At 41.8% G+C, this 24,160-nt stretch overlaps 1 long non-coding RNA gene across 1 annotated transcript; it reads left to right on the plus strand.

Moving 5' to 3' along the window:
- The first annotated feature begins 3,244 nt into the window (after nt 1-3,244).
- LOC115945544 (uncharacterized) lies at nt 3,245-9,911 on the plus strand. The gene is made up of 4 exons (XR_004079852.2): nt 3,245-3,410; nt 3,492-3,563; nt 4,027-4,161; nt 9,273-9,911. It is a non-coding gene; the product is annotated as an uncharacterized lncRNA (long non-coding RNA).
- Nucleotides 9,912-24,160: the final 14,249 nt, after the last annotated feature.

Consider the following 24,160-nt stretch of genomic DNA (forward strand, 5'->3'; position numbering starts at 1 on the left):
AACTTTAACTGACCATTTTCCTGCTAAAAGAAAGAAAAAATAGTAGGACTCATCTTATTAAGTCCTTGTAAATTGAGTTGAAAACTTGAACTCCTCTTGATCAAACACTTTTCTTTGTACACACCTTTGCTTAAATAAGTGATCTCCTGGCACTTGTCCTATCACTAGACATTTCACTCACATCTGTGATTCAAGAAGGAAAATCAAAATTCTTATCAGGATTTTGATCTCTCACTAGTGTTACAGGTGGCTTTTTTTTAAAAAAAATATATATATACTGTAGCAATATATAGGAAATTTACTTGCATCTCACTGAAAACTAGAGCTTGCATTTGCTGAATTAAAAAGTTAATTAAAAATTTAAGTTCTGTACCAGCTGAAATCAAGTCTTGCAATTAACCCTGAGCTCTGTCTTGCCTTTGTAACATTAATAATACCACCTTCTTCCTGGCTTATAAAGCAGCGTGTTGAGGACAATAAGTGCCTATTAGGTGCCATATGTCCATGAACAGACAATGTGCTTTTAGCAGAGAGCTTTCATCCTACACTGCATTGCCAGAACCAAAGATCACAGCACCAACAACCACCAGCTCCAACAATAGTGACCCGCTATGGCACAGCACATCAATGCTGTCAAAGAGTTGCCAGTGAATAACACTGGAATTAGAGGATCTCTCTATATATACACCAATCTGCAAGGGCTTTATGCCTTCTTAGTGGTATCAATTAATCCAAAGTTTGTCGTAATATGTTTTCTTTGTGTGATTGTAAGCAATTACTTTATCAACCAGCTGTAGCATCTATTTCTCTTAAAGTGTGTGTGGGGGGAAAGACAGTTAGTAAACCTTTTTCTTTTGCTAATGCAATAGTGTTAGGCCTTGAAAGAAAAACATAAGTCTAGTTTTGACCATCTACCCAATAAGTTCCCTTTTTATATTGTAGGTTGTCAAGAAATGGAAACAGTGAATAATATTTTTTTCCTGCTCTCACACTATGAAATTCATGTACCCAAAGAGTAGAAAGTGGCAAACCTGTAGGTAAGTTTGAAAATGTACCTTGAAGCTATAGATCATATACCTGTGCACAGATGGCTCCCTACATATGATCATTACCCCGAAGACTTGCAGAGCTCAGGAAAAAGCTAGGATATTTTCAAGGACACCAAAAATCACAGCTAGCTCCTAGTGTCTGACTGGAATTTTACCTTGCTTAACTGTAGAGTGAATTCCTTGAGGTGGAAGAGACATGCACAATTCCAGATTCTTCATTTTATCCGAGTCCAACACTGTAGGGATGGTTCTTTAAAAACACTTGGCAAAGGAGAAAGCTTGCTTGTCAGACTCGAGAGCTACTGAAAGTGTTGTTTCTGCAGCCATCTCCTTACAGCACTTCAGAGTGTGTTAATGTAGGGAAAAATGTAATAGCCTTGGGATGTTTGTCATGATACTGTTGAAAAAGATTTAGTTACGTATTTCATAATTTGATGCCTTCAGATGTTTTTTAAAACTTACATTCTTTTTTTATTCTACATATTTTCCACTTTGAAGAGACATTTAAGTAACCTGCTTCTCCACTTCTTGCAACAGTCAACAACCTGTTCATCTTCAGGGATGAGGACAAATCTCTTTAGAGGGAAGGGAGCAGGTCACATTGTATTATAACTCATAGCGTCAGATGACTGTGAAGTAAAGAATAACCCACTTTTAACCCACTTCAGAGAGCTGAGGTGGGCCCTACTGTTATAAAGCACTGTGAAACTCTGCTGCAGCTCCCTCGTCTGATTGAAGATCAGGGCTCTTTTGGTGCTCAGGTACCTTAATGCACTTGAGAAGCTAAGCCCCCATTCTCTGTCAATGGAAATGATTTATATCCGAAGATGGAGATAAGTATGGCTGGTGACACAAGTGGGCTTTCATAGGAGGTGTGCTCACTGCAGTGCAGGTCAGGTCTCAGAAACAAGGTAGTAAATGTCATCCCCAGGCATGACACAAGGGACTATCCTTGAGTGTTGATGTCTGTCACCCAGAATTAAGGAGGAGGGACCTCAGGAGATGCTTTCTTGTGCATGTGCACATAAGTGAGTCCACACTTTCTTCGAGAGGTGTCCCTTCTGTGTACAAATGGCTTCTCCCAGATCCCTTGGTGGAGAACCTGCTGGGATAAGGAAGCCCTTGCCATCATCATGCAACACCCAGCTTGGTGCTGCAGCTTCATGGTATGGGGAGGACTTTACTGGTCCGTGTATTTACATGCAAAAACCCCAAACTATTATATATGCCACATGCTATACGTGCCTTACAAGAAGAGTGGTCCCCCAGCTCAGGAGTAGTGTGCTGGGAGGTACGGGTCTGCCACAGATGTCCTGAATCATAGAATAGTTTGGGTTGGAAGAGACCTTCAAGGGTCATCTAGTTCAACCCCTCTGCAATGAGCAGGGACATCTTCAGCCTGATCAGAATGACCTTTCCAGGGCAATGTCTGCAACCTCCCACGTCCTCTTTGCTAAAACTTGGTGATAAGTGAGCAACAAGGGTTGGGCAAATACATCCAAATACATCCATGTACATATATACATAAATAGATACTAATACTCCAGTGAGGTACATGCCACAGACGGCCTACCAGATGTAGTTTCTGGAGCACAAGGGCTGGATTACTGCTACCCACCTTCATGGAGACAGTTATTTGATTCTCTTTTCTGCCCTGGTACCAATCTCTATAACAGTTGCACGAATCACACGTGTCAGAGAATTCAACTTTGCTTGAATTTGTCTGAAACTTTTAATTGGGTTCCAAAATCATGTGGGAGGGGGAATGTGCAGGTGGGAGCTGGCAGATGAACAGACATTGTCATTACATGAAGCCTAACATTTTAGGAAACAAAGCCAAAATTCTGCTTGTTCAGAGGGGAGATGCAAGAGTTGATGCACTGAGGATTATGAGCCCTACAAAACAGGGGTCCTACAGGCAGGACACGTGGGTGAGAATACTGGCCTTCCTACCAGGATGCTCTATTTTTAGCGCTCTCCCATTTACAGCTCATGCTTAAGCAAGGGGCTTATTTTCAAGGCTAATTTGTCGTTGTGTCTTAACCAGCCCCATTTTCCCAATTAGCTGTCTCCAGCTCCCCGAGCCACAGGAGCTCGGTGGGGGATTGCAGCATGTCTCCTTGCGAAGGGAGGGAAGGGGGGGGGATGCTGCCTGGCTGCCGTTTCCATGTGGTACAGGCAGCGTGATCAGAGCGCTAACACAACAGCCTGTGTAATTACATGTTCCTGGGAAGTGTGTTAGCTCCACAGGGAGCTGAGTCCATTTGGAGAGGAGGAGGAAGAGACTTTCTTTTGGTGGTGGGGTATTGTAAGGTGAAAAGTGTCAGCGTGTAACCCAGCTCTTGCTTGAATATGATAAAGGTAATTGTTGTTCTCAAGTGAACGCCGGGTGCTTCCTGGTTCTGGCTCCTCTCACTCATTGCTCATGTCTGTATTATGCAGGCGTCTGCTTTCAAAACCAGCCGAAGCAGGGCATTGCAAGAAGAGAGAAGAGGTTTGACCCTGTTGGAAGCGGTACGTTGTGATATTTGACATTGTTTCTGCGCTAACATCGCCAGGGCAAGCAGGGAGATGCAAAGTCAGGGGCATGGCCGTTTTATGCTACACAGGCATTTGTTTAGTGGAGGAAGGAGAGTGGCAATTAATAGCAATTCATTATAGTCTGTGTGCTGGGGCAGGGGGAGGATGGCTTGGACCTAACCTGTCATGTAGGTATTTGATACGTGTCCTGCATTTCTTGCTGTGACGGCATGCACCTGAGCTTTAAATATCCTGCATTTCCTGATATCTTGTTCCTCCAGCAGGCTCTCCATTTCATTTTCCTCCTCTCTCTAGTGTAAAATTTGGCCTAGCTTAGGCTTCTTTCCCTGGCTGAGAAGGTTATTTCCTTCCCTCCTCTCCTCCCCACCCCCTCATCCATCCTCTCCTCCTCTTGCAAATGCTCTCCGACCCTGATTTGGGGTTTCTCTCCCTGCAGTTAGCTGTGGGCTCTGTGGATGCTTTACTGTGACGGAGGGCCGAGGGCTGACTGAGTCGTGGGGAGGATTTGTACATAGGAAGAGAGGAGATGGCTGTGCAGCGTGCTCCCGAATCTGCTCTGAGCTTGCTGATGGTGAGTGCTTGCTGAAATCCGTTTGGGAAGGGGGGGTGGGTGAGGGGAGCTGCACCGCACAGATTCAGGGCACCAAATCCATGGGAGGATTTTGTAGGAGCCACCACTTGGCTTTTACAGGTCCCGGGGAACTTTGCAAAGGGTTTGTCTGGTGCTTACACAGAGACATTCCTCCCATGATGGGTTTTAATGCATCTGGACCAATGTTTTAAGCAGCATTTTGAAGTCACCTTTCTGACAGAGCTGGCGCTTGTATTTGGGGTTTATCCCGAGCAGTGGTTTATATTTGTGTTCATTATATCAGTGTCAAATCCTCACGTCCTTCTGCTTTCTCCTGCTTTTGCCCTTGCTGATTGTGTGACAACTTAAATGATGAGAGGGAGAGTTTGATTTCTCTGTGGGTTATGTTGTTAGCTGCGACCAGGTACTCAGGTGTTGTGTCATTTGGGGTATGGTCCTCTAATGCAGTGAATCACCATGCAACTAGCTGCAGAGTGTGTCAGACCTGCCACTGACTGCAGACCACAGGGTAATGACTGGTATTTATCTGAACTATTTGCTGCAACATGTTGAGCCACTGACCTACTTCTCAAAGTTCTGCATATTTATAATATTTTAAAGAAGATTATTTAGCAAAACACATGGCTGAGCCCAGAAACATGCCACTGTCATGCTGCAATGAAAATAAACCCTTTGGGGGGGGGGGGGCATTAGGGAGTTGTTTAGCTTTACTGATTTATGTTTTATTCCCTTTCTCCTACTCTTGTTGCCATTTTCTATGCAGCAGTATCAGGGATGTTGGTAATATAAGATCTCTGATGGATATTTTTCTGCCTAGATGTCACTAATGTTTCCACTGGAGAGCTGTTATAAGCAAAGAACACGTGTGCATGCACGTGTGTGTGTGTGAATGCAGAGAGATATATGCATTATGTATGTATTTATATAATTATTATTACTGATCTCTCTTCTGATCGTATTAAGAAATGGTCCCTAGCACTCAGGGACATGATGAGTTTAGTAAAGGGAATGCTGCAGGATAATAGCCCTGTCATGCCTAAGGTTGTTAACAAAGGTCAAGTTGAGGAAAGCAAATTTTATGTCCATTACTCAAAATGCTAAACATGTTATTAAGCCTCCGCATGGTTTGTTTTATATTTGCCAGTGACTGACTTGCTGTCTAAGCTCATTTTATTCCCTCTTGCTTACCTCTGGCCTTCCTGCCTTTTTAAATGCCTCTTTCTGTTTCCCTTTCAAAGATAAATTGATGGGTACCTATCACCCCTGTATCACTGCTTGGGCTGTACATGTTTTTAGTTTTGCTAACCTCTTAATTCTCAAGTTAAACCTCTCCTCCCCCAGTCTCAGTGCTCCTTGAACAGACCTTGTCAAACTCCAGTGTGGTGCCAAGATGACCACTTTTTTTTTGCCTTAAAATGTGGCTTTCTGTGGCTACATGGCCTTGTCCCAGTTGAAATTTTGACATGGGTTGGGTGTTTTTACAGCTTTGGCCTGTAACCTGGGTCCCTCAAGTCTCATCACCTTAGGCACAGCCTTGGACAAGGCTGCTGTGGTCTCCAAGCCCAATAAGGATGGACTGGGGTGGGTTGGGGGTCCACAAAAAAAGGAGTCCTCGCTTTTGACCCCATGGATGGTTGCAGTGGTGGGGATGTATTTTGGGGTTTTGAGAGGACTTGTGTAACTCTCTGCGCTCTGCTTCGGGATGATCTGGTGCTAGAGACTGGTTCTGAGTGTGAAAAGGGTGATTTGGTGTGTAAAATGCTTCTCTTCGAAAACTGCTTCTTTTGCCTCAGATTCTTCTTGGGTTGTGAATCAGTTCAGATAAGTATAGAAACCTCATATTTTTTCTTCTGCTCTGCCTTGGGTTTGATTGCATGCTTGAGCAGGCTCCCCTTGAATCAATAATAAATTCTTGCATAATGCATCCCACAATGAGCAGCTATAATTGCATCTCTTCTAAAGCTGCCACTGTCCAGAGATTAAAGGAATTGATGTCTTCAGGAAGTCTGCAGAAGTAGCTTTTAATACTTTGATAGGCTTTTTCCATTGAGAGAGTTTTGTTGTAGCAATGAGGAATATTTCAGTACTGCATTCCCCCTGCAATAGGATGCAGTATGTGCATCCAACCATCCACTTTTTATGAGAACCAATCATCAGCAGCATTTGGCAGTGCTGCATCATATTTAGTCTGAAAATATCTCCTTCTCAATAGGGTATCTCAAAGCACTTTGTGTTGCAGGTAAAGAAACCCAGGTACAGAGCCATTATTTGACTTCCCTGGAATTTTTTGCAGTGAATTGAGTGATTCAAATTAGGAGCTTGCTTATCCCAAATTTCTTTCTGGTCAGTTGAGAAAGAGGGACATGTCCAAGGTATGGGGTTTCCTTCCTATAAAGGGACCATCTATAGGACACAGGTACCAAGCATCAGTATGCCTCAGTAGCTAAAGCTGGACATGGGACCTAGTGGATTTCCAGGTGCCTGCTGTGATGACAGCTCACAATGACTTCCGTGTGCCTGCTAAATGCTGCCCAGGACATGGAGCTGACATGGCCTAAAGCAGTTCCCAGACAGAAGGTCAGTGAGGAGATGCACATTGCTTTTGCAGCCATCAGCACACCAGAAGATCTCATTAAACCTGAAGCCTTATGTGAGCTGGTCCTGCTTGAGTTTAGTGGAAAAAAAATGACCTTACAATGAACTATCAGAATTGAATCTGTTTTTATTTTGATCTTGTTTTCTAGCCAGCTTTACACTCAGGTGCTTGGGTTTGTTTTTCCCCTGCTTTCAATGATTCTTTTCCCCTTATTTTTAGTCCTAGGCCAGGGAAAAGGCTCAATGAAGAACTTAAGCTTATATTTTCCTGATACAAATGTACTATTTCCGTACAAAGACTACAATCTGCAAATAGAACTGCTGCTTCTCCATTCTGTTAAATGAGTTGTATTACAAATGACTCCGGACTGTGACAGGTCTGTGGAACTCCTGTCCTTACCTTGCTGCAAAGATCACAGTCGATGAAAGATGTTGCCTAATTCATGGAGGAAATTGGGCTGAACTGTGCCCAAAGTGGCTCTGCCTGTAGCATTATCAAATCATTTAAGCAGAGCTTCCTCAGCTTCTGTGAACCAAGAGGAGGGAGCACCTAAGCATGAAATAGCAAATACCGTGTCTTGTTAGGAATGGCAACACCTGCTGTGTTAAGATCATTAATGCTGATGGGAGTAAATGGAATATCAGTAAGATTTTATGCCTCTCTTATTAGTATATTGTAAAATTTTAAAGCTGCAGACTTATTGATTGTGAAGATTTTAACAGCACAATAAGTTATGATACTTGGTGTCTCCTGAGACAGCATTACTGCCTCTCATGAAAACAGATCTTAGGGACTTGACCTTCAAACTACTGTAGGTCATAACACCAACACTAATTAATGTGCATTAAATGTCAGTGGAGGTTCAGGTAAGCAAGGTGTACAGCTCAGTGTACACCAATTAATCTACAATGATCTTAAAACAGTAGGGAAGCAGAGCATGGTTTTCTGTTTCTCGAAAAGCTGGAGCTCCGGCTCTCACCCCCTCTTATCCAATTGAAGTATTTTCATGTTTACAATCCAGCTTTTCTCTCTGGTCCGTATATATAAATCTTTCCTCAAAGAATTAGCAATTTACTTTTTAGAAAACAAGTGCACTTGTATATTAATGGTAACTGCTTGTGTTTGGAGGAGCATCTTTCATTTCAGAAGACTGTGTGATGCTTTCGCACTCTAAAATTCATTCTTTTGTGTCTGAGTTGCATTCACTGAGGCTGGAATAGAGTTGCAGGTGAGATATCTTAAGTGACCTTCACCACATAAGGCTTGGTTATCTCTTGTTCAAGAAGGAAAACACTGCCAACAGGGAATTTGGAGCATTAACTCAGCCCATGGTATTTACAATGCCCAGGATGAAGAGCAAGAAATTAGCTAGCCAGCCCACTCTTTGGGCTGCCAGCCTTGGTGTTTCCTTCTCCTATTGGGTTGAAGGCATTGCAAAGGATGTCTAAGGCAGACAACTACAACAGGAAGACATGTGAAAACTGCTGCTTCTAAACCTTAGCATACACAACTGGCATCTGAGTGTCGTTCACTGAAAACCCCAGTTTGCTGCTGTGCTTCTAGTCTCCCTTTCCAAGGGGGTTCTCCTGAATCATCCTTCCCCCCCTCAAGCTGGAGTCCTCAAAACAAGGTGATTCTTCTTGATCTGATTGTTCTTCTGATGCATAGCGCTGAACTCTGTAGAACTGCCCTTAAAACACACTCAGATTTAACTGTATCCTTACAAAATGCCATGAGGGCCACACTCTGCTTGATTGGATTCTGAGGTGTTGGACTTAACAGCATTCTGGATATTTCATAAACTATTTCACAAATAATTTCATATGTTTGACTACTGTTTATGGCGAAAGTCTGCTTTTCTGTCATGATTTAAACCAGGACAACTTGTGAAGGCAAATTTGGTAACTAAAAAGCTATAGAGCTTCTAGCTCCATTTAGACCTAGGATTGATCCTGCACACCATAAAGCTATGTTCTGTCCCACTGAAACCTCTAGGCAGATTGAAGCAGTATTGCTCAGCTTGGAGGATCATATTAAAACCTTTGGGAGCAGCAAGGTTACAGTGGAAGGATGAGGTCATTTTCTGCCTCTCTCATCTCAAGCTTAAATTATCTCTGTGTTGACAGTATATGCAAAAGCCCTTGACATTTAAATCTCCTTGCTGTGACCTCATTTGCAGACCACGTTGACCTTGAAGGGAACCTATTCTTGGCACGCTCCTTCTATGAAAACAAACCCCTCTCATTCCTTGCCATTGAATGCTGTAGAGGTTAATGCGGCTCTCATCTGATGCTGAAAGAGCGTGACATGTCAGCAGTGCATGACCAATACATGGTCTGAGTGTGAGCAGCATTGCTTGGGAATGAGTAATGCCTTCCAGCAGGAATCAGCTGCATTTCTGATATCTGGTCCTCTTCAGCCTTATGCCCAAAATAAAGTCTGTGACGATACTTGAACACTGATTTATGCAGCCCTCTTCATGTTCCTTTTGCAGATGTTTCCACCGTGCAGGTGTGTGGGCCTCATCCACAGGCTTCCCAGAAGGTCTGGCCAGGAGATGATAATGCGCTATGGCACCCGAGGTCGCTGGGAAGGAGCTGTGCCAGTAGGAATCTCCCTTCCTCTGTGGCTCCTTCCTTCTCCAGCCAGGCAGTAATTTGCTAATGGGCTTCACAAATAGCACCAGCTGAGCTGTGCTGGTTGCTCTTTTAGAGGATGGGATGGCAGTAGCAAATTCCTGCTTGGTGCTTTGTGGCTGCTTGCTACTGTGGACTGGGAATTTAGCCATTTCTTTTTGATAAGTTCCCCCATAGCATGGAATTCTATATGAGCTTTCCTATATTCCTCCATAAACTAACAGTAAGGCTTCAAAAACTGTGATTTAATTCAGCTGAATGACATTAAACACTCCTTGGAATTACTCTTGGCTTCCCTGTGGTGGATGTCACCTTTTACCCATCTGAGCTGCAGGGCTGTGAAATTGTTATCCCTTTGATTCTGCTCCAGTGCATGCCATCAATTTCCCTTTCCTTGTCTCTCTGCATGAACATGCTGTGGAAGAAGCAGACCATAATGTTTGTGCATCTGAATTCTCATTATTACTACACTTTAAAGCAGGAGTAAAGATAACTGATTTATTATATATATATTTATTATGAATATGGCTTTTGCAGCTGCTCATTCTGAATGACTGACAAAATTATCTCATCAGGGATGTGGCCATTGATTTTTTCCCCCGATGCTCTACAGCATTGCTATTTGTACAAGAGAATTAGTGGGCACTTGAATAAATGATCAGTATGATTAATTGGAGTCTTTCTACAATTAGGAGGAAAGTAACAGATTAACAGATTGAAAAGATCGCTAAATATGACAACTCCTTTTGACAATATATAAAAGAATAATGTCACTCTCACTTTTCAGAAATGAAATGCATTGGAAAGCTCGACTGATATCCCTAAAGCAAAACAAAATGTTAAAAATGCTGTAATTGCCACAATTTAAATGCAAGGCTGTGAATAGCTGCTAATACACAGGAAAAACTTGTAACATTGGGCGCTTGCAATTTCTCAATTCTTTGCCTTCTAGTTACAAATGTCATATTCCCATAATTACTGTACTCATAGTTTCTCAACAAGGCAATGATTCAGCCATCTGACAGGCCAGTGTGGTTTGCATATCAGGGCTCGAAGATGTACAGAAGTCCCACATGGATCCTTCCTTGGTACATCCCATGAAAAGGCAGGGGTTTGTGGTTTGGTGCCTATAGGTTCTGTGTTCAGGTGGATGGTTCTGTGGGTGCTTATGGAGTCTTCTAACATCAGCAATGGCTGCTTTGTTTCATGTCTTACTGAAAACAGAAGCCACCAGGGGGATGTGGGGTCTGTCAGAGAGACTGGACTGAAGTTAGGGCTTTCCTCAGGCAGTGTGCTGTCCCTGGCTCTCCATGGCCACCATAAATGCTGCTGAGGATTGGATGCTTCCATCCCTGCCATCACTGGCAGACCTTGGATAACCATCTTCCCTACACCTCTCCAGGAAGATGCATCCATTTCCCCCCCCCAGAATGTCTTAATTCTCTCTGCTTTTATATATTAACAAGCATGGAAACTTGCAGAAGTGATCTGAAATCAGTCATTTCACAAACAGGTTTTAATGGCACTGAGTGTTAAACTAATCCGAACCCATCATCACCTTCAAGAGAGCTGAATTTTCTTGTTTATATGAATTCTTTGGTTGGCCTGATGCTGAAAGTCAAAACACATGCAGCAAGGCTCCTGCTTACCTGTTTGAATGGTCATATTGTGTTGGGTAGTCCTACTGAGAGCTCTGTTAGCATGCAATTGTCCAGCAGAGACTAAGTGGTATTTTCAATGCCCTACTTGAGAAGCCTCCTAGACAGGAAGAGTCACACAGAAGTGCCTGTCTGTATTTAATGGAACAAAACCCATAGTGAATGTCAGAACCTTATTTAGAGGAATGGATCTACACACAAAATCCTATCAGTTTTATGCACCCTTCATGGTATTAAAGCTGATAACCCCCAAATTAAAGCCAGCACCTTCAAATGCTAGTTCTAGTGCCTGGCCTTAGCCTTTCAGGTCTCCAACAAGCTAATGATCATGCTGTAATACCAACAACTGACCAGGAGCCATGAGACTTGAGCCCGAGGTGCTTTGTTTTCAGGGCAAGTTGCAAAAGCTTCACTGAAATAATAAAATGTAATGAAGTAAACTGGAAAAACATGAATCTGGATGCAAAAGTAAGTCAGCTAGAGAGATATAGGTAGAAACAGACTATCCCATTCCCTTCTTATCCTTACCCACCTTTTGCCAATGAAGGGTTGTTCTCTGCAGTGTGTCCTTCACTGTCCTCCCTTCTCTCAATCCATTTACAGCCACCAGAGAGCTGAAAATGATTTTCAGGGAGGTTTTTCTGGTGCAGAAGCAGAATTCACACAGAGCTCTGCTCCACAATATTTTCCTATCTGTGGGCAGGCTGTGATAATCCTTGTGTTGCAAGACGCTAGGTTTTGGCTCCCCATAATTTGTGTAAAGTTAATGGAGGAGTGTTGTAGAACATATGTTTGGCTTAATATAGGTTCAAGGTTTTTTTTTTATTTGTCTAACATAGTAAAGTAAAATCCAGGACAGCTTCACAGTAAATAAGATTGAAATGTTTTACATTTTTAATAATATAATATTAATCGAGCCATAGTGGTCAAAGCACATTGTATTTCATGGTAATTTATTGCTGTCTGTGATAGCGGACTGCATAAAACTATGCCTTGGGCCATTAACCCCAGGTCATTAGTACTCACGGAAATATCTAGTGAAGGTCATTATTACTGCTGCTATACAAGCTATTGTAATAGAAAGAAGTTGGCATGAGCTTTTCAAAAACCCATTTTTCTTGTCCTGCTCTCATTTCAGAGATCTGGGAACAAAGGCTGTTCCCAATTATTCCACATTTACATTGATTTTCAAGGGATTAGATTTTGGCTGTGTTCTTAACAACAGAGAGCAATCAACTGAAGTGATTAAGAGGATGATGATCTGGTTTTATGTGGGCAAAAATGTTGGCCTTCCCAAAGGATTGGCTCTGGTTCTTGGTGGTCTTCCCAAGGGCTGTACAACAACTGAGCAAAAACCCAACCAAATTCTGTTGTTGGCTTCTTTAACAACAAGGCAGCGGACACTGGGTAGGGAAAATGGGGTTGTTGTTGATACATGTTGGACCATGTGTTTGTGTCCTGATATCTCAGGCTTGGATTGAGTTTTCAAGGTTTTGGTGATGAGCCAAAATCAGCCATCTCATGAAAACCAGCCTTTGTTGTAGTTATTTTACTGCCTCGGGCAGGGATTGTGATTTCCAGGTCAAGCAGGAGCTATAGGGAGACTTGCTTTTGTGCTGTCCCTCAAACTGCTCTGTAGGTCAGAGTCTCCAGAGCAGCAGGGTAATGTTTCTATTGAAAATTAGAATTAAAACCTGACAGTTCTAAGGAGGATTAGTTGTATTTCCTCCCCTGACAAACTGGTATGGCTGTGAATTCTTTATTTTCTAGTTAGAGATGGTGGTAATGAAGCTGAAAGAATAGCGCAAAACATTTTTTTAGTACCTTCCTTTAAAAAGATGTTAATAATAATGCACTTATTAAACACAAATTATAGTGTATTAAATACTATATTAAACACAGGTTTATGTTGAATCCTATTTTCTCTGATCACATGTTTAAAATACAGTATTTTGCGCACAAATGCCCTTGCGTCAGTGTTCTGAGGCTGCTGGCTTCAATGACATGGCAAGAAAAAACTTCAGCTCTAAATAGACAAAATTGCAGACAGCAGAAGGTACAGTTATGCCACAAGAAAAGGATGAGGAAGCTATGTAACTTGCTGAAGCTCCTAGCAGTGTTGTTTCTCCCTCACTTTGAAATTTTGTATTGGAATCAGCAGTTAAATAGTTCCATATGAAGAGACCTGTATTGCCCTATTGATTAATATAAAACCTCAGTTTGTCGCCATCCTCACTGCAGTACATAAGGAAAGGATTATTTGTTCAGATGCCTCTACCAATGGATTGCTTCTTTTGAATTCTCTTGTTACTCTGTGTCTAATATCAGAATCAGTCTCTGATGTCCATTTGCAAGAAGTAAAAAGCTAAGCCTGCTGCTTAGACTAGTTCCAGCACGAATATTTTTGTATTGTGGGTATATTTTGACTGATTTTTTCACCAAAGTTTTACTTTGGCCATGCAGTGCTTAGGTCATTTTAGGGGTTTCTTGGGTTTGGATGCACCATTTTAATTTGAAGAGCTAAATAAAGAATCATCCATGTGAAATTTACCTGCGAGCTTTGAATCACTGGTAGGAATTAAACCTTAGCTGCAAAGTTGAGAGGTGTTTGGTGTCTTTTGAATACGCCTTTTTGCTTTGTCTCTGTGTAGTGATTTACCTGAGATACCACTTGTAAATACAGATTTTGGTATTAACTTCCTACATTTCTCCCAAGGAAATGTATCTGTCCTCACAGTGCAGATAAAACACATCTGTTGTGGCTAGCCCCACATGTATTTGTGGAGGAGAGGAGGAAATGAGTGCTACCCACTTGCATGATGAGAAGTAAACTGATGTCAGAGACCTACTGGACATTTTGAGATTTTATGACCATGCAGAGGAATGAAAACCCCAGTTTTGTATAAAATGCGAGTAAAGAACAAATCCTATTTGAAATCTGCGTCATTGTCCCTGTATCATAAAGCAGGGGGGGCTTAATTGACAAAGCGTATGCAAACAGAATAATAAAGAGTCATGTCTGAACAAGAGAGCACCCAGTTTTAATTTTTAATAATCTTTAATGAAGTGAGCATTCACAACACTTCTGGTATTGGTGCATTAACACAACTGTCTCTGGGTAGCCAGAGTCATTCTTTCATATGTAGACTGGTGTCAGTTGATTTTTCTGTGGTCATTAGCTATAGCTGAGTCTGTTTAAGTTTCATAAAACTTCTTCCATTGCAGAACACCGTTGATGTCCAAGGGAGAAGGATTTGATGTTTCTTCCTTTAAGATCAAGCTGGGAGGAGAGTGTAAATCCATATTATTTCACTTATCTCCACAACATTTCCAATTTCTACAGATGCAATCTGCTCATTGATCTTCAAACTCTTTGCCAGTTTCACACTCTGAGCTGACTGGTGTGACCCATACAGTTGCCCTATTGCTTTTCTTCAATAAAAGTTTTTACCTAGATCAAGAAAATACATACAAGTTGCTGCATATGAGCTGTGAATCTTGGAGATTATTATCGGTTTACTGGTGGAATATTTATTTCCAAACTTAAATGTATTCTTAGATGAGTCATTGTGCACATATCCTGCCTTGGTATTTTTAGGTGTTAAAGCCCCTATTTCAATGAGGCTGGGGTGAGGAAAATTGTCCATAATGTTTTGGATGTACAATTAAAGTGCCATCTGCCTCTGCGATGCAGCAGATGTATAATTGATATTCACTGCTGATTTGCCACTTGATTTTCTGCAGACACTGAATGCTGTAACTGTCTATACAGTATGATCCTAAATACCCATGTGAGAATTTTCCTCCTCACGTGTCCCCTACCAGAAGCATCAGTACCATTCCGAATACTTGGAAGGTGGATTCATTAAAAGATAGTTTACAATTGGCTAAACCAAAATCTCATATAAATCCAGCAAGTGAGAAACAGGTTTTCAAAAAAGAGTGCTCATTCCTGTAGAGTCAGGGTTTAATACGGAAAAGCTTGTTGGGAAAACATAAAATGTTGATGCCAAACCTGGTTACTTCTGTGCACTAATTTAAATGTAGGATATAGATGGGATTAAAGGAAAAAAGTGGGATTTGTTTTTCCCTCCTAAAAGGCCAAAGTAACTATTTTCTCTAGGGCAAAGATTATTTAATCCAAAAACACCAGAGCAGTGAGTTCTGGATGGATGGGAAAAGACAGAAGTGCTACTATGGGGTTTTTTCTTATGTTGTCATTACGTTTAGGAAATTCAATCACTAGAATCCTGATCAATCAGCAGGTGTAAATTTTGCCCGATGACTGGTTTCTAAGATCCTCCTTCTGAGAATGCTCCAGACCTGAGTCTTCTCATGCTGAAATAAGAGCAAATGTGACCAGTAAGTTCAATGGCAGGAGGTCAATGGCTCTATTTTATATTGTTGCCCTTCCTTTTGACAGCAGTGGCTTTCTAGCACATTAGTTAAACTCACAATGAGGCAGCAGTGATTGTGCAGGGCTTTGCATTCTGCTTGGAAGAAAAGAAAAACTGGTGGTATACAATCCGAATCTTGTTTTGTTGTAAGTGATGTTTTGAATAATCATTTCTTGAGCCAGTGCCTAGCTCACAGGAAAAGCCAGCTCTCTGGGCACTCAGAGAAACCAAGGTCCATCTTGTTCAGCTCTTTCCCTTTTCATGAGCCATTGCCTGAACATGGCAACCACCCTAATCTAAAAGGACCCCTTGTATCTTCCCAAGGCTGAATCCCTGCTCTCATTTCATGTGTCTAATGGTAATAGTCTAAATCATAAGGGCATGGTGGCTGATGTTTACAGCATGTAATTCTAATGGAAGTATAAGGAAAGGACCAAGCAAAGAGCAAAGAATACTGCAGAAGGAAAGCACAGGAGGTGCAGGGGAGTGTTTGGATGGGGAGATATTGTCAGATCTAAGGAAATGGAGTGCAGTGCACTACAGATCAGTCTGGTTCAGTTCAAGTTTTCTTTTACATCTCTATTACTGTCTGAAGAAACCCACCAAGTTAAACAGAGACAATGTGGTAGAAGCTGTAAATCTGACTATGCTAATGCTGTTAAATGTCTGAAGCAGGAAGATGTACTACATTTCTCAATAAGATGTTTAACCGCAGCCATGCTGGGTGCTCTGTGATAAACAAAAATCCAGCTACAGCACAATGTATGGTTAATTTTACCTGTGCAGCTTCTTATTGAGATCTATCTGGGCTCCATATCGTGTACAGAGGGCAAGATCTGAAGGAAAGAAGTTTCACACTGTTGTTTGTGTGCTCTTGTGGGGTTTATTTTGTTATTCTATTTATTTAAACCTTTTTTTTCCCCTCTAATTTGTGTAACAAGCTTTCGAATATACCTGTTGCATAAAGGTTCATCTTCAGGTTTGGTTTATACCTACTGAGAAGGTGACCTGCAAGGGGAAGGCTCCATTCTCATAGCACATGTAGTGCGTGAACAGCACATAAACATATAGGTTCATGAGAAGCCTTTAAGGTTGTTTTGATCCTCTGCAGCACTGCTCAGTTTATTTTGTGTGTTAACAAACTGCAGCTTGCGATTCCCATTGAATCTCCAAAAATACGTGAGCAATCCTAGAGTCCCTCATTCCTCCAGGCAGTGGACTGGAAAGACCTCCCTGTGGGAAGAAGCAAGTTTTCTCTCCCCCACGTCTCTTCCACTATAGCTCTATTAGATTCAGTTCTGGTTCTGCCAGTCTAAATAAGAAGGCAGCCTCCCCTCAGAAAATCATTCAAAGCTTCACATAAAGTGTCTTAATTTCTCTCATGTGGTGCTGTTTGCGGCAGCTATGAGCTGCAGCATTTACAAAGGCACCACAGCGCGAGAAACCACAGCAAGGGCTTCCAGAGCACAACATCTGGTAGGGGAGTCTGCCACGAGTAGAAAAAGCATTATGCTATTCCCAGAATCAAATCATCTGAAGATGTCCTGCTGCTAAGTAGCAAGTGCGAGCTCTACTGAGTCCTAAATTGGAGAGTACAGGAGAGGTGGTATTAGATCTTTAAATCCCTTTTTGAGTTAAGTTGGGTTTTGTCAATATTCTCATCTAAAAACTAATATAAAGCGTCTCAAGATACAGGCCATGGATGAAACAGGTTTTATTTTTTGCTTCTACACATTAATATTATGTTCCCCAATTCTGGGGACTGTTTCCTGTCAAAAGTTTCCCTTAGGAGTGGAAAGGGCTTTGCTGGGAAGCAGAAATCGATGCTCTCTTGTCCTAGGAGCTCTCTGTCTTTCTTAAGAAATAATCTCTTCTAGCTGCAGGGAAAAAAGCTTTCTCAGGACAGAAGCTGAGATAACTGTAGCTGAAAATTAAGCTTTGTGGGGAACAAGGGATGGCATCCTGTGGGGTGATCTTTGCCATCCAAGGGATCAGCACAGTGTAGGCAGTAACTGCATCCCATCTGAGAGGCAATAGCTGGCAGGGCGGATGCTCTCCTTCTGCTCTTTATATCTTCTAGTCTGAGTGAGTTTGCTTTGCTTTGTAGCAGATAAAATTTAACCCACAGGTGTCAGGTGAAGAGCTGTAACCTCAGCTGCTTCAACTCTAATGGTTAAGGTGGTCTTATCATCCCCTATTGCACTGTTAATGCAACCATCTAAGGAAACAGAAATGCCATGTTTTGAAGGTGCACCTAAGCTTTTAGCACAGGATGGAGCACCACCGACTGTGGTACATGGATTTGCTTTCTTTTCCCCTTATATCCAGGAATCAACCTCCTGCTAGGATTTCACTGCTATCTGCTTTCCCACATCCCTGTAATCAGCTGGGATCATTTAAAACTTAGTTGCTTGCTCACAGTAAAACATATATGGGTTGTGACACTGCTACTGTGTTTGCATCAATATGGCACCTAGACTCTTGTTGGGAGCAGGAGCCTTATTGTAACAGCAGCTTTGCAAACCTGCTGAAAACATTCAATATTTCCTTTTCATCCTTAAGTCCGAATCTTTTAGATCATTGTAAATTGGACATTTGTCTCCCTTGGCTGGTACGGATGACTGCATGCTTAGCTGGTTTTCCTCTGGGGAAATTTACAGTAAGATTTAAATATGAAGTGAGTGGTCCCCTTTAAAGTTACATATGCTAAAGGAATGTGACTTACGGATCCTGTCAGCAGTAGTGGCTGTATGAGAATATCAAACACTTTGTCAAATCAGGGTTTTGCTGTGATGCATCTTGCACTGAAAGAGTTGATATAAATTTTGTACTGTGCCAAATGTTTTTAAGTATCTCAGGTATGTGGGTTGTGTTTGATGCTTATGGAAGGTGAATCTGTTTTGCTTTTGTTGCTGACTACTGGCGAAACGTGCATGTGTTTGTGTAGCTGAACAGAATTAAAACTCCTCTGGATTTCAGTGTTAGCAACAGGGAATGCTGCTGCCTACAGTAAAAGCAGGAGATAATATTAAGCTGCAGATAAACCATTCACCTAGCATTGGGAAAAGCAGTGTTCTTATAATTCGGAGTGACCAACACACGTGGCACCTGCTGGATAGAACAGATTCAGTGGAGAGCAGCAATTTACGTAAAAATTGCCTGTATGAAATATTCATATGAAATTTTACTTCATACAGGGAATATTTGAACAATTAAGAGTCTGTTCACTGCTGCTTTCTGGCCTCGGGCTAAGCCAGGGGGCTGGCTTAAGGAAGGTGGTTTTTGTAGCCTGCCATCTGACTGGTACCTATGGGAACATGCTGGAACAGATGGCAAGACAAGCAAGCCTAGAGGACAGTAGTGATTTAACCCCATCTAGCAACTGAGCACCACCCACTTATCCAGCACCATCTCACTCACTCCCTTTCCCCACTGGAATGAGGGAGAGAATTGGAAGGATAGAAGTGGGAAAACTCATGGGTTGAGATATGAACAGTTTAATATTTTAAATATAATAATAACAACAACAACAACCACCTTAAGCTCATCCATTTCCAACATCTTCCACTAGATCAGGTTGCTCCAAGCTCTGTCCAGCCTGGCCTTGAGCACTGATGGGGATGGGGCAGCCACAGCTTCTCTGGGCACCCTGTGCCAGAGCCTCACCGCCCTCACAATAAATAGCTTCTTCCTTATATCCAGCCTAAGCCTCCCCTGTTTAAGTTTGAACCCAAGGATAGCACAGCTTAAGTTTGGCAATGGGTCCAAATGTCACAGCAAATACATTCATATCCTCTTGCAGGAGGATGCGTTGTCACAGCTTCCCAAGTCCCTCTTGAGCAGAGGACATGGTACTCCCATGGCTGGGGGCAGACACATCTTCGGAACACTTATTTGGTGACATTGTCTTGTGTTTAAGCAATGTGGGCAATTCTACATGAAAAAAAAATCAACAAAAACAAGCAAACAAAAAATAGCTTTTGGTATTCTTTGGGTGTAGCCCTCCTCACCCCGCTCACTTTTCCTCTTGAAATGCAAAGGAAAAACAATGCAATTTTAAGTTTGTGGACTTCAGCAGCCAAATTCTGCCTGTGCAAATTCCTGGAGCTCTTGTTTCTTTTATGACTTTATTCTCTTTGGAGAAACCCTTTGTCTGAACGCCATACTATTTGCTTGACCATGACGGGGATTTTAGGGCTTCCACAAGGTGTGGGAGCACCAGAGTGATTGGAGGGGCTCAGCCTGTCCCTCGGCATGGTTCTGAGCTGGGGCACACGTGTGTGTGGAAGTTGTCTCAAGCTGCCTGTCCGACGAGACCATTTCATAGTGAATCAGTGAGGTGGCTACTCTTGTGCTAGATTTGAAAGAGGCTTTAAAACCAGCTCAACAACATAACACTAAAAACTTCAGAAGGGAAACAGGGGGGGTGTGATTCCACCTTATGTTTGCTTTCCTAAGCAGGGCTAAAGGGTCTGTTTCTCTTTGGCTACCCACTTGAATCCCACTGAATCAGGACAGAAAGTTACTGAACACATGAGGGGAGAACAGCAATCATTTGGGGTCAGTGAACTATAGATTGCAATATTTGGCACAGTCATCACATGTGCCTATGAACCGCAGCCATGTCCCCACTCCATGCGCCAGCAGCTGTGGGAGAGGAGGGAAAAGTTGCTCTGTGTTTCACTCCCTTGGCCTTTTCTATTGTGTCCCCCTAAGCTGTCAGCCCTTCCCACCTCATGAAGCCATTCACGATGCATTATTGATTATTTTTCATCAAAGGGATCAGACTTATTTGCCTCAGTTGTCAGTTTTGTCCTTGTCCCTCTGCCGATAATTGCAACCCACTTAGATGATGAAAATAACCATCCAGATCACAAAGTTTAGAGTTAGGAAATCAGCCCAGCTCAAGTAACTAGTCTTGTTTGACTTGATGTTTGATTTTTTTCCATGTCTGGCTCTGGATTGTATGAGATACTTCCCAAGGCGATCTACCAATAATTTAGTGACAGCTACCTGCTCTTATTCTTTGGTTTCTAAGCCTCTGGATACTAGGCTTGAATTCTGAGGACCTCTTTTCAAGCACTGGCATGTATATTCTGCATGCCCTTGGGCAGTCTCCTTCAGTCCTTACTATGTTCTGGTTTTGTAAATGGGCTCAATGCCCTTTTTGCAGGACCACTTTGCACATCTCCAGTGTGGCAGGTATTTTGGCAGCCCAATAATCCAATAATAAGAGAGAGAAGAAATAAAACAGGTCTCTGACTATGCACAAAGATGTACACATAGCAAAAAAGAGTAAGATTGTGCTCCAGTGGATTCAAACTCTGTGTTTTCATCAAGAGAGACTTGTCTGAGCAGAGGTTTATGCCACAAAGGACAACCCCCAGGCTGCCATCCGCTGCTCTAATTGTGACTCCTAAACCCATTCATTAGCTGGAATCAAGAATCTCAGTGTTTCTACCATGACTCAAGCTGTAACAGCAATAGGAACTTTCAAAGTAAACTTCATGACCAAACTCTGTCAGCCTGCTTATTAATGACATGCAAATTATAGAAGTTCAAACATTTGCATTGAATGCTCATAGCTGATTCTTTGATTGCTAATGATGTTGATTCATAAAGAAAAACCTTTTTAAAATAAAGAGACTATTTCATGTACCACACCAAAAGCAAATGAAAGGATGTTGAATATAGCCAACTTTTTTGGTCATGTTAAGCCCTGTCCAAACACCTCAGGACTCATAAATTAGGTGGAAATAAAGAGTGAATTACCAGCTAATGAGCTAGCCTTTAATTTTTAAACAGAATTGTAACTTAGAGTAAGCAGTAAACATGCACATTTAGTTGTGAAATTGTGTCCTCAGTTTTACTGTGCAGTTGTCACAGATCTTTATTATTTATTCATGTTACAAGATCAGCAAAATCACTGTAAGCTTCCTAAAATGCTCAAAACCAGAGCAGGTTGTCCACCTATAAACTTGTGATATGAACTACCTTTGTTACCTACCCTTGCAACCCCAGATTGTGTGAGGGTGAAAGGCAAGACACCAAGTCCCTAACATGGAAAAAGGTCCTCATAACCTTTACAAGAAAAGTAGCATTTTTTTCTGTTGAATCACGTTTTCAAGTTGGAATTCCATCAAATCTTCCAGCAACTATTTTCTGTTCTTTTTTCTGCTGCGTGTGAAGGTGCTGAGTACTATTTAAAAGAGACATATAAATAAAAAGTCCTTTTTGTTTGTCGTTAAATAGGAGACTAATTCTTTTGGAAAATATCTGATTTTTAGTGCCCCAGCTAGCCTACAAAAGTGAATGAAGTTGTCTAGCTGGTTTAGTCTCGGCTATGAACATCACTTGACTGTGTAGGGAAATTGTACGTAGGGTTGAATAAGAAGGCTGATCAGCAAAGCTTGATGATTCAACTAGGTCCTGTTTGCCAACCTGTTGTATGTTATCAGGCAAACAGAAGAAAGTTTTATCCCCAAAGATTCTTCTTTAGGGTCTCTACAAACAATATTCTGCAGCTGAAATAACATGATGACACTCGGGACTATAGGTACTGATGCTATTACTTGAGAAATGCAACTGCATCATTTTTTTGCTATGTACCATACAGATTTTTGCTTGGAAATTTAGAGCTGTTTTGCTCTTCATGATGTTGCTTTTGTCTCTTATGACACTTCCAATCTCTTTGTAACACTCTATTTCACAGTGAAGAGCCTGAAAAACTGCAAAGTTAAATATTAATGAATGGAAACTGGACCAGGAAAGTTGTTATGGCAGACAGCCAAGTTTAAAAGATTGTCTGCTTTGACTGTTAGACAATGCGGCTGAGAAAGGCTCTGTATAAACTGTTTTATGGCTAAAATTAAACAGTAATCTGGGTGTCAGCTGATAGAAAATACCATCAGGGTTGACTTGATTATTGGGTGATTTATTCTTTTTGAATCTACCTTGACAAAGAGAAATAATACCAGACATGTAAACAAGGACTGCAGAACTGCATTGCTTCGGTGGCTTTAAGCAAGATTCTCCTAAATAAACTCCCAAAGGAAGTGAAATTCACAGGCAACCTCAGTAAGATTCATATTCTGGTGACAGTGGGCAAGATGCTCCATGGGGCTATAGGAAAGCTGCTGCTGTTTTGGCAAATTGTAGCTTTTCTGCAGTAGAATAAAAGGTTTACTGCTCTTTGGAGCAATTGGCTTGATGTGCTGAGATACTGAACACTTCATCCTTCTGTTCCTCCTGAGATCTGAGTGGCAGAAGGGTCTGGTTCAGATTTGCAAGTTGATGTGTCCGTGGCCCTCAATGTACGCAGTTAGGTTAGCTGTCAGCCTACTAAGGATGCACTTCAGATCCAGCAGCTATAATGTATGGATTGATTTGAACACTTCAAATCTGTATGCAAAAACTTCTTGGGCTACCTGGACACTCCTCTGGTTTGCATCAGTTGTAATGTTGTTTAAAGAGAGTGTAAACAACTGGGGGAGGTGGAGGGTGTAGTAATTATTGAACAGTAAATTTGTTAGTCCAAACTCAAGAAATATGTGTCTGTAGAATACTAAAATTTAAAGAAAAGAGAAAAAATCAGTTGTCAGAGATTTTAAGTCTCTGAGCCTGGGATCCATGCTCCCTAAGATGCAGCTTATAAATTCAGATGCTCCATTAGGATAGCTGTATGTGCAGTACAACTTTATGTTATTACCATTAGAGGAGATTTAGACAATGGAGCTGAGACATGGTCCAAACAAGAGGTATCTACTTTAGGTAGAACTGAATCCCTACTAATGGTATTGACTAATGTGCAGTGGATGAGATTTGGTGAACTAGTCATAGGTGTCCAGCTCCACTATAAATGCTTTAAGATATCCAAGGTGTCTGTGTCAGGAGGATGTGACCTCCAGACCCCTGCAGTAGCAGTTGGTGGCAGGGCAAAATCCCAAAAGGCAGCTGAAAGGACCTGCATTCCTATCTGCAGGCACCTGGACTGTGTTCAGAAGGTTATTGTGTAGTAAAAGTGGAGTTGAGAAACCTCAGTCTTACTTTTCACCATAAAAAACATAGGCTTTGAGGACATCTTATGAGATACACGTTTGCCAGATCTAATTTGTATTTGCTTAGGTTCTACAGGTGTATTTCTGTGTCAGCCATGTCTTTGAGTCTGGGCTGAGGCTTAAATCTGCATCCTAGGGTCCAGGACAAGAAACTAGAACCATCCTGATAGTGATGCAAATCTCTGAATCCTGGTAATAACTCAGGGCAAGATTGCTTCCTGGTTCTGTGCAACCAGTTATGGCAGGTCTGCCATAAGTTAGGCTTAGGGAATAAAGATTGGGCTATGGGGAAAAAAGATGTGGGGAAAAGTTAACAAAGTGAAGTTTCTGAGGCTTAGACCTCCACTGGAGCAGGGCACCTGAATGCTAGCCCTTTCCTGAGGAAGATGTAAGGAGATTGCACACAACACAACCAAGCCTTTGTGAATAAGTGCAAGTTACCCTAACTGCCCTCTTTCCTGGATTATTAACATTTTTCTATGTGTGTGCTTATTAGTTTTGAACACAGAGGCTATATATTGGTAGGAAAATGGCAGCAACAGACACAAGTTTTAAAAATTATGCTAAGATATTCTAACTTCATTGTACTTTTTAAATCATTTTTTCTCATCACTTCTTCCAATGCTATAAGCAG

The sequence above is a fragment of the Melopsittacus undulatus genome, chromosome 5 (assembly GCF_012275295.1).
Source record: "Melopsittacus undulatus isolate bMelUnd1 chromosome 5, bMelUnd1.mat.Z, whole genome shotgun sequence".
In the NCBI taxonomy this organism is placed as follows: Eukaryota; Metazoa; Chordata; class Aves; order Psittaciformes; family Psittaculidae; genus Melopsittacus; species Melopsittacus undulatus.